The sequence below is a fragment of the Protopterus annectens genome, chromosome 11.part0, assembly GCF_019279795.1.
Source record: "Protopterus annectens isolate FY-2018-M chromosome 11.part0, PAN1.0, whole genome shotgun sequence".
NCBI classification, from domain to species: Eukaryota; Metazoa; Chordata; order Ceratodontiformes; family Protopteridae; genus Protopterus; species Protopterus annectens.
The window spans coordinates 161,656,610-161,667,859 of NC_056745.1; positions in this window are offsets into that span (position 1 = coordinate 161,656,610).

An 11,250-nucleotide genomic window follows, 5' to 3' on the forward strand; every position below is an offset into this window, starting at 1 on the left:
CCGACATAACATTGCTAGTTGTCTTTTTAACATAACTCCTTATTAATGATGCCGCCATAGTATTGATGGATGTTTATTAAACTTTTCAGTAGACAATATTACCATGTCATAGCCCACTGATCAGTCCGATTTTAGGAGACTGTATATATGAAAAATCCTAATGACTGCATACTTTTTCTGATCATTATCAATGCATCATCCCGATGCTGCTTGTGGTAACATGTACCATAAGTTCATAAGTTATTATATCCAGTGTTTCAGGCCATAAGGCTGTTACAAAATGCTTATTCACTAAAGTTTATATCATGGATTATTGTGATCCACCCAATGATCCAGATGAATTTTAAGCATTATAAGGATGTTTGTCTCATTTTACAAGAAATATCATTCCAAATTGTTGGAATTGCCTGGGTAATAAATCTGTTTATCAGAGTAGTTTTGTTTAAATGATCTTTAAAGCTTAAATTATTATATTCATGAATTAGTGAATTAACACCCATCTCCAAATTCAGGTGTTTTATCTTTTGCATTCCTGATAGGTTGACCATGGTAGAATGCTTGTGTGGTATAACCTACCAGTCACATAATTTGTTAACTGCTTATATGGAGACTTACAGGTATTGCAGCCAACTAGTCATATATCTTGGGCTGATCATTTGGGGATATACCCATAGAATAGCTGAAAGCCTCATTCATGAATTTATCATGCGGTGGTACCCATAATATTGAGTTTATACTGTGGTACCTATTGCAAAATCCACTGTTTGCCTTACTGATGGACTTTATCATATGGATATCCATAACAATTGTCACTTAAAGCATCAGTCTCTAGCTGGTCATGGGTAACTGTAAAATGATTGATGCATAGTTCTTGTTCAGATGTAGTCCTGATGTCCTTCATGTTTCACTGTTGCAGTCATTACATTTGGTTTATCTGCTTGCAGGTAGCCCTCAGTTGGACTGATTAATAAAGTCTTGGGTCCTGCGTCGGTTGCTGTCCCTTCTTTCATGACGTCAGGTCGTCATGGGTATAAAACATGCAGCCGACGCCATTACATCAGTCTTTCTTGCCATGCGGTGCCCGAAACAGAAGCAGTTCGCAAGTGCCAGTCGGCCGACTCCTGAAATTTTCCTTTTCGAGTTTCAGAACCGAAGTCTTCAACTCAAGCTAAGTACCACGTTGGGGAAACTTTTTTTTTGCTCCTTACCGATGTCAGTAAAAGTTAATAATTGCATTACTTGTGGAAAGCAAATATCTCATAAAGATTTTCATTCGTACTGTATTCCTTGCCTAGGCCCTGACCACGACGTACCTTGCTGTTGGTTTTGTGCTTTATTTAATCAGCGCACTATCCATCATCGGTATATTTTCGTTCTCAGTTTAATTATCCAGAAATGTCGTCGGTTGGCCATCTGACTACTGGGATTCTGAAAAAACGCAAAGATAAAGACAGAGACAGGCCGCCGAGGTCCAAAACTGCCGACGCCGCTTCTAAGCCAGTCGCTAGTTCGCAGGTACTCTGGTGCTTTCGCAGCCCCTGATACCCGCTACTTCTTATTCACAGGCCTCTACTAAGACACATTCGGTATGCGTGAGATGCTTCAACTGCCGACGCCGCTTCTAAGCCAGTCGCTAGTTCGCAGGTACTCTGGTGCTTTTGCAGCCCCTGATACCCGCTACTTCTTATTCGCAGGCCTCTACTAAGACACATTCGGTATGCGCGAGATGCTTCAACTGCCGACGCCGCTTCTAAGCCAGTCGCTAGTTCGCAGGTACTCTGGTGCTTTTGCAGCCCCTGATACCCGCTACTTCTGATTCGCAGGCCTCTACTAAGACGCATTCGGTATGCGCGAGATGCTTCAGCTGTGGAACCTGCGGATGTCTCTGCCTTGGATGGGTCCAGAGCCACTGTGCAGGCACCGGCTTCTGAGGGTGTATTCAGGCCTACGGACTTGCATATTAAACCGACGCCTCCTTCTTCACTTAGGTCTAAATCTCGAACCATGCCTAAAAACCGACGCCCAGGCCACATGCTCAGGCCTCTATGCCTAAAAAACAAATGATAAGAATGGCTGAAGATTTAATAACTCTAATCAGGGGTAGCCAACCCCTCCTTTCTAAGAGGCCTAGGACTGAAGTTGTTTATGAATCTTCTGCTCAGGATTCTGTTTTTTCTGATTCTTCTGATGATCTGGATTTGCCCTTATCTACTTATAAGGATTCTGATGCAGAGGACTGCATTCCTTCTGCTTCCCCTCCAGAGGATTTTTCTTTTGAGGAAACCTTGCATACTCTAAGGGAGCATTTCCACTGGGAAAGCCAGGATTTTTCTGATTCAAAAAAGAGGCTTAGGGATTTTTTACTCCTACCTCAGCATAGGCCTTTAGCTATTCCTCCTGTACTAGACATTGTTGATGATGCTTTTTCAGAATCTAGTTTGGCCCCTGATTCCTTGCCTCCTGCTCCCAGAAAACCTGACAGATACTACAGTGTCCCTGAGTCACACAAGTTCCTTTTTAAAAATCCTATTGCGGATCCGGAGACTATTTCACAGGGGCCCAAGGGCATTAAGGCTTCTACTGCTAAAAATCCTACCCCTTCTGATAGAGACTCCAGGGTGCTGGATAGATGGGGTAAGAAGGTTTACACTTCTGCAACCTTGGCCATTAGGGCTTTAAACTGTCAGTTTCACATGTTAAAGTATTAGCAACATGTTATTGGATTGCTTAAACAGAAAATGATGTTGATTCCTGACTGTGTGGAAAATAAAGAATTACAGGATTTAATGCATTCTGCTGAACAAGTTGGAAAACATACTTTGCAATGTGGTTTTGATTCATTAGTGGCCTCTTGCAGGGCTGCTGTTAGTGGGTCTGTGCTCAGAAGGCATGCTTGGCTAAAGGAGCAATCTTTGCCTGATCATGTTAAAGCAAAATTGTTGGATGCTCCCTTAAATCAGGACCGCCTGTTTGGCAACAAGGCTGAGGAAGTTCTTAAAAAGATGGAAGATAAAGCTAAATCTGTGCAAACTGTTAAAGATTTCTTACAAGTTTAGCCTCCTAGATTTAGTAGGCACTGGCCCTCTAAGAATTGGTCCTTTCCAGCCCCTTCCAGGTCTTCTCAAGACAAACCAAGACACAGCAAAAGCCCCAGGTTTCAGTCCCAGGGGACACACAGGACTAAGCAGTGGGGGGCCTCCACTTCCAAATCTGGGAGTAATAAGACTCCCCCCTATAATAAACTGTCTCAATGACTTCCATTTAAAATTTAGAAGCACTTATCAACTGACTGCCCCTTTGGGGGGAAAGATTGCTCTTCATGCAAAGAACTGGGAACTCATTACCCAGGACAAATGGGTTTTAAATATAGTGTCCCAGGGATACAGATTTCACTTCCACACGTTGCCAACACCAAGCGGGTGGCCGGACCTACCCCCAAATCAATGGGCAGAGGCCCAAAAACAATTACTTTCTCTCTTAAGCATGGCGGCTATTCAACTGGTACCAGAAAAGGAAAAGGGACAAGGTTTCTACTCGAGACTTTTCCTGGTACCCAGAAAAGACAATTCATGGCATCCTATCCTGGACCTGTGTACTCTAAACACCTTTTTGGAAATTCCAAAATTCAAGATGCTGACTCTTCAACAATTACTTCCTATGCTAGGCAAAGATGCCTGGTTGGCAACACTAGATTTAAAAGAAGCATACCTGCACATCCCAATCAGGGACTCTTGCAGAAGATACCTACACTTCAAAGCAGGCTACTTGTACTATCAGTTCTCTGCACTGTCCTTTGGCTTATCTACTGTGCCCAGGGTATTCACAAAGTGCGTAGCTCCAGTTATTGCATTTTACAGGCAAAGAAATATTCAAATATACCCATACTTGGACGATTGGCTAATTCAGGCAGAAAGCCAGGACATACTTTTGAATCATCTGGCCTTTGTACAAAGGGTTCTAACTTGTCTAGGGTGCACTATAAATGAAAAGAAATCACACCTGGTATGCTGTCAACAAATTATATTCCTGGGAGCAAGCTTGAATACAACTTCCCAGATGGCTTACCTCACACCAGAGAAACAATTTAATTTGACAACCTACTTCAAACAAGTGGCCACAAAAACCCTGCTATCTGCAAGACAAATACTGCAAGCCGTGGGGTTCATGGCCTCCTGCATTCTTCTAATTCCATATGCAAGACTGCATATGAGGAAACTACAGTGGTATCTAAAAAGCCTATGGTGTCAACATTCTCAGGACCTAGAAGCAATGAATCCTATCATACCTTGCCTATGCTTAGAATTCCTTTGGTGGGCAGAGGCCTGCCACCAAAACAAGGGACTACCTTTCACACCACCCCCTGCCGTCCAAACCCTAACAACAGACACATCACATCAGACTATGCATAGGGGGCTCACCTGGCAGGGATGTGCATTCAGGGCAAATGAAACCCAAGTCAAATGCACCTGCATATCAATCAAAAATAAATGTTAGCTGTACAGAATGCTCTGACAGCCTTCAAGGACCACATTCTTTCAGGACAACTTATAGTAAAGACAGATAACACCACTGTTATGTGGTACATAAACAAGCAGGGTGGTACACATTCTTACCCCCTCTGCAGACTAGCCATGGCATTGTGGAACACAGCCTTGAGCTACCAAGTGCACCTACAAGCTCAATTCCTGCTAGGAAAATTAAATACACTGGCAGACGGACTAAGCAGAAACCTCATGGACCCACACGAGTGGAAACTGGAACCAAGGATTTTCAACATGTTGACAAGCAAATGGGGGAGCCCAGATATAGACCTGTTTGCCTCTCCCCAGAACTACCAATTGGACAAATTTTGCACAAGGACTCCCCACAAGCAAGCCTGGAAAGTGGATGCTCTGTCCTTCAACTGGAAAAAAAACTATCAGTCTATGTCTTCCCCCCTCTGCCTCTGCTCTCCAAAGTACTACTAAAAATCAAACAGGACAAACCAAGGATGATTTTGATTGCTCCAGACTGGCCACATCAACACTGGTACCCCCTCCTGCGCAGTGTGTCACGGTTATCCCCATGGCACCTGCCTCAGACTCCTTCTCTGTTGTCTCAGCAGGAGAACCTGATTCTGCACCCTCAGCTTCTAACACTGAACCTTGCAGCCTGGCTAATTACATAATCTCTCCTCTACCATCTCTCAGTAAACCTGTGATGGATATCATTTTAGAGGCAAGGAGGCCTAGTACTAGAAAATCTTATGCTGAAAAATGGAAAAGATTCTGTGTCTGGAACCATTCTCAACAGACGAGCACAGCAGTGCCCAATTTACCTCAGATTTTACAATACTTAACTGCGATGCTTCACAAGGGCCTGTCTTTTTCCTCCATTAAAATCCACGCCTCAGCCATTTCAGCTCATTATAACACAGAACCTCCCCTCTTCTCTCATACATTGCTCAAGCAGTTACTCAGAGGGGCCAAAAATTTGAGACCACCCAGGAGAGCTCCAACCCCAGCCTGGGACCTTAACTTTGTTTTGGAGAAACTCACTCTACCTCCTTTAGAGCCAGCTGCTACTGCAGACTTAAAATTTCTTTCTTGGAAAACAACTTTCCTTTTAGCAATCACTTCAGCTAGAAGGGTATCTGAATTACAGGCCCTTATGACAGTGGAGCCTTTCATCATCTTTCATACGGACAGGGTGTCCCTCAGAACCAATCCATCCTTCATGCCCAAGGTGGTATCCAGTGTGGCTCTTAATCAGTCTATTCATTTACCAACCTTCTTTCCCAATCCACAGAACAAAGAGGAATGGATACTGCATTCCTTAGATGTGGACAGAGAACTTAGATTCTACTTGGACAGGACTAAACCTCAAAGGAAATCTGAACAACTACTGGTGGCATTTGCTGCAGGGGCAGAGGGGAAGGCTATTTCAAAGCAAACCATTTCTAAATGGATAGGCCATTGCATTCATTTCTGCTATAAGCACCATGGAAAACCTATCCCCCAGGGGATCAGACATCTCTCCACCAGGGCTGCATCTACCTCTACAGCCTTTCTCAGAGGTGTCCCTACCAGGGACATCCTAGAAGCTGCTACCTGGAGTTCTGTGCATACTTTCACCAAGCATTATCATTTGCCAATTTTTCTCTAAATCCAGAGCTGGCTTTGCCACTGCAGTCTTGCAGGGCCATATAGCTGGTCCTAATGCTATCTAAATTCCTCCTCCCAACCATAGCTTTGGGAATCTACCCAAATGTAATGACTGCATCAGTGAAACACGAAGAACATAGTACATTTGTGTACACTTACCATAAATGTAAATGTTCGAGTGTATTCACTGTTGCAGTCCTGGTTATCCTCCCTCCAGCCCCCTAACTTCTTTTGGCTATACCTCTACTTTCCCTTACTATGCTTAAAAGCCTTTTTGGTGTATGTGCTTTTTTGTTGGAGGTATATCATTGTATTTTTATATTTAATTGCTCCCCATTAGGGGGCACCTGACATCTGGGGCAAGAAAAACTGATGTAATGGCGTCGGCTGCATGTTTTATACCCCTGACGACCTGACGTCATGGAAGAAGGGACAGCAACTGACGCAGGACCCAAGACTTTGTTAATCAGGCCGACTGAGGGCTACCTGGAAGCAGGTAACCCAAATGTAATGACTGCAACAGTGAATACACTCGAACATCTACATTTATGGTAGGTGTACACAACTGTACTTTTTCCGCAGTATAGTAATTAGAAAGCATGTTTCTGGTTATTTACTAAAGGGAGGTCCAATCCCTGTATTTCCAAAAAAGGCTGACAACTGTCTTTAATGATGAACTGCATTGAATTTCATTTGAGCAAATGTTTTGGAGCCCCCAGAGACCACTGGAATTCACTGTATTTAAAGCTATAAGTACCATTTAGTATTTCTCTTAGATAGTATATATAATGGAACATAGCCACCGGTTTTCATTTAATGGTAATAAACTATATTACCGTCTTTGAATCTCCTTCATAGTAGCACTGATGTGTAGATTCGATAAAAAAAGATTTATGTTTATATGTATTTCAGTTGTTTTATTTTCATTATGTACACAAAAACACAGAAGCACAATTATTTATAAATCAAAAATATATTGTCCTGTGCTTGTTTTTTTTTTTATTTACCTAAATCCTGATGAATGAATCATTGGCAAGTCACTATAGCATCATAATACGATACTGTGTCATTGTCTTTTTATAGACTACCTATAGGAAACAACTCCATCTTACACTGATTTTATTTTTTTCCATAAGTGTGTGCCTGTGCCATTTTTCCTGAAAATACCTACAGATGTGTAGAATATGGGAGATTTGGTATGTAATAAATGAAATGTGCCTTTAGTGGAAGGTTGGGCACCGGGCTGGCAAGTCGACATAGTAAAACTCCACTGCCAATCATAAAGCGGACAGGTGATCTGCTGTGGCGACCCCTAACTGGGAAAAAGCCGAAAGAAGAAGAAGAAGAGGCATGTAATAAATTAAACAGCTTGTACTGCAAATTAATGATTTTAAGGACTGAATAGCTTAATTCTACAGTACAGGACATTTTATTTTTAGACTGACAAAATGTCCACATACTCCCATTTTTCCCTTTTTAAGTTTGAATTGTAGTTTCCCTTTCATTTCAGTGAAATTATGATGTAATTTCATCAGTTCTCTGTTGAATAATGCTTTAAATAATTTACACTGCTTTTAAGAACAGAGCTGACTTGTGACTAATTTGCTAATAGAGTAGTGCTCCCAAATAATTTTTCATTTTTTAGGGTTTTAGTTAGATTACTAATATTTTTATTGTAATGTAGTAAGGGTTAGGGTAGTAACTATTATTATTGTATGCCTTAGAGTTGTGACTTTTAGCATGTTTTAAATTTGAATTTCTAACTTGTTGGTTTCATGTTCGATTTGCCAGTAATGCTGTTTATTTATTGGCTGGATGTGTTTGTTTTTTTCTTATAAAGTTGTAGTATTTAATTTCTAGGTTTTTGATTTAGATAGCTGTTGGGAGTTGTTTTGGGGTGTTGTGAGTATGGTTTGTGTGTGTGTGTGTGTGTGTGTGTGTGTGTGTGTGTGTGTGTGTGTGTGTGTGTGTGTGTGTGATATATATGAAATATCTTGTGGTTTAGGGAACAAGTTTCATGACGAGTTCTTAATCATAAAGTACAAGATATTTTATGTGTCTCACAAACCAGACCCAAACATATTCCACTTATGCACTTTTTTGTATGTTTTTTTGCATTAGATGCAGCTTTCCATGGACTCCAGTGGCCTGTGTTAATTGCTTGGGTTGCTGTTGAACAGGGCTTTAAGTAGTTTATCTAGACTTGAGTGGAATGTGTCATGAGTGGCTGTGTTCTGTAGCTCCAAGGTAAAGGTTAATCTTTTTTAGTGTCACTTCATTTTTTGCTTCTCTGGTCTCCTTGACTTACCCAATGACTCTTCTACCTTCATCAGAAAGTTGTTTGGGTCCATGATGACCAAACGGCCCTTCCCTGGAAGAGCACACCAAGCCCACCCTCAATCAAGGCATGAGTATGTGACCCAATAATTCCATACACGAGTGGCTCACCATTGCTACTGACATCAGGGCCGAGACTGTGTCAATCCCCTACTGTAGAAATCAGGTTATTCATTCTCCAGGGAGAGACACTGTAGCCCCACCTGTTCCTCAGAGGCAAAGGTCAGCTGGTAGGGAGCTGATCAGTAAGTTGGGCAGACCTCTGTATAACTCCCAACCCCACTGTGGTGCCATTGTGAGAATTTGCAGGTGTTGCTGACGGGTAGATCATGAACAGTACTAGTCATATAAGCTTTTTGCTATTCAGCATGCTGTTTGACATTGCTGTAGGTAAAACACCTGCACTCCTGCAGATGTGTAAATGCAGTGGGTTGCAGCCACCTCCCTCAGTTCAAGATGGGTGAGACAGCATCTGCTATTCATGCCCCCACTCCTTGCATGGATCCCTTCAGCGCCCATGACCCCAGTCAACCATGGGCCATCTGGGTCTTAGCCAGGGTTCCCCCTCTCTCTCTCTCTCTCTGTTCCACGGGGCTAGGCCACATTAGCTCATTTTTTCATGCACTTCATTAGTACTGAGCTTTATCTGGATGTGTTAGTTTTATTGTTTAGTTGTGTTTTTAATTAATTTTTAATTAGTTTAGATAGCGTTAAGTCCATTTTGCTGGTAGTGGTATTGTTAAAATACTTATTAGTGGATAGTATTTGACTTTTTATTATTTTAACTTTTTTTTCTAATAATAGTGAATTTTATTTGTAGTAGTTGATGTAGGTGGGTAATGTTGTTTTGGCGGGAGGCTGTATGTGGATTTTGTGTGTGAAATGTGTAAACTTACATTTTATGGAATGGAAACTGAGTCTGTGTTTCAGTTTCTGTTTTATTTTGCTTATTTCTGTTCAGATTTAGGGGGAGTTTAGGTGTACACTGGCGAAGCCCCCTGCCACCTTAGTAATGCTTGCTAACCCTAACACTGCCCCTGTCCCTAACCCTAAAGTGCATCTTAAATTAAAAAAAAGTAATTCCCATAACATTACCAAACAGTTGTTTCTTTATCATGTCCAAAAACCCATCAGGTTTTAAGACGTGGGTGGCCTGCAGCAACAGGTTACCTAACTCAGATGTGCATACCAAATGCATATACTGTTTGTGGGGGCTGCTCACCTAGGCAAGCAGTACAGCATCTGTAATGCCTTTGGTCACAGGGCCATTACTGAAAAGAGGAATAAATTGATTCTGAAGAGGCTTATTCCTGCCTCCCCAGGAGAATGAACCCCAGTTCAATCTTCTCTTTCTTTCTGGACTGCCTCTCAGTCAAAGAAACCAGCTGGTAGGGCTATAAGCCATGAGAAATCAAAAGAAAAGGAAAAAGATAGAAAAAAGGAAAGAACCAAAGAATTGAAAAAGCAGTTCCCGGATTGCTCCTCATGTTCAGCTCTGGCTACTACCAAGCTTCATACAAATTTCAGATCTGACTCCCATTTTGGAACCAGTTCTCATCGGATCCTGTACGTCTCCCTTGCTGGGACCACATTTTTTTCCAGAGCCAATATCTCCCAGATTGAGATCTCCTATTCTCCAGGAGAAAGTCTTTCACTGAATCTCTAGACCTCCTTCCTCAGCTTCCTCTGTATGTTTGGTCAAGTCCTCCATGAGCCTTTCTGAGGCTGACATGGACAGGATGATGAGGAAATATCTCAGGACCCAGATGCAACTGGAGATCCTTTTGGCTCTGACCCACATTGGCGCCAGGGGAATGACCACTTCACCTCATCTGGTTGTCGCTCCTTCCCTGATCTGTCTTGGTGAGTTGGGGCTGTTGGATCCAGGTACCCTCTGAGGTATGTCTTTGTCAGATCTGAAGACTTGGTCTACTTCAGCTCTTGTGATTTCTTTGATTAGTTTAGCTCTGAGCTCTTTGGATCCTATTGAATCTTGGGGCTGAGCCCTCAGCATTGGACTTGGTGGAGATGACTAACCAAACCACACGAACTGATAACTAATGAAAAATATATATAACCAGCAGTACGATAGCAATCCCACGGACACAGCGTGTTAACCAAAATAAAGTTTATTATTCCAACAGATGAGTAGTAAGCGCTTTCGGACGTAATAACAGCCTTCTTCAGACAACTGATACATCTAGATTAAAACTTTATATAGCCATATCAATATTCCTAACAATTCCAATTAATTAAAAATAATCTAATCTAAGTATATCTTTGTCAGATTCGAAGACTTGGTCTTCTTCAGCTCTTGTGATTTCTTTGATTCGTTTAGCTCTGAGCTCTTTGGATCCTATTGAATCTTAGGGCTGAGCCCTCAGTATTGGACTTGGTGGAGATGGTTTGGTCCAGATCCTTGGAACTATTTCTTTCGGGGCTTTGGCATTATCTCAGCTCTAACATTGGCCTCAGAGTTGAGCTGGAAGGTTCCTTGAAACCAGTCTTCCCTGGGAGTTTTAGCTCTAGCTGTTAGGGTCTCTGGTTCCATCTTTAGCTGTGCTTTCAAGGCCTTCAAAAGAGTATTCCCTTGTTCCAGGGAACAGATGTCCTTCTCGAGTGTGGATCCATTCTTCCCACACAGGATTTCCTCAAATCCTAACCCTGGTCATCCTATCTTTTCAGGACAGCCAGCTGCCAAAAGACTTGAGTCAACCCTTGTTGACGAATTACCATTCAGCTTCCAAGTCCTCTCTGGAGCATACCACTG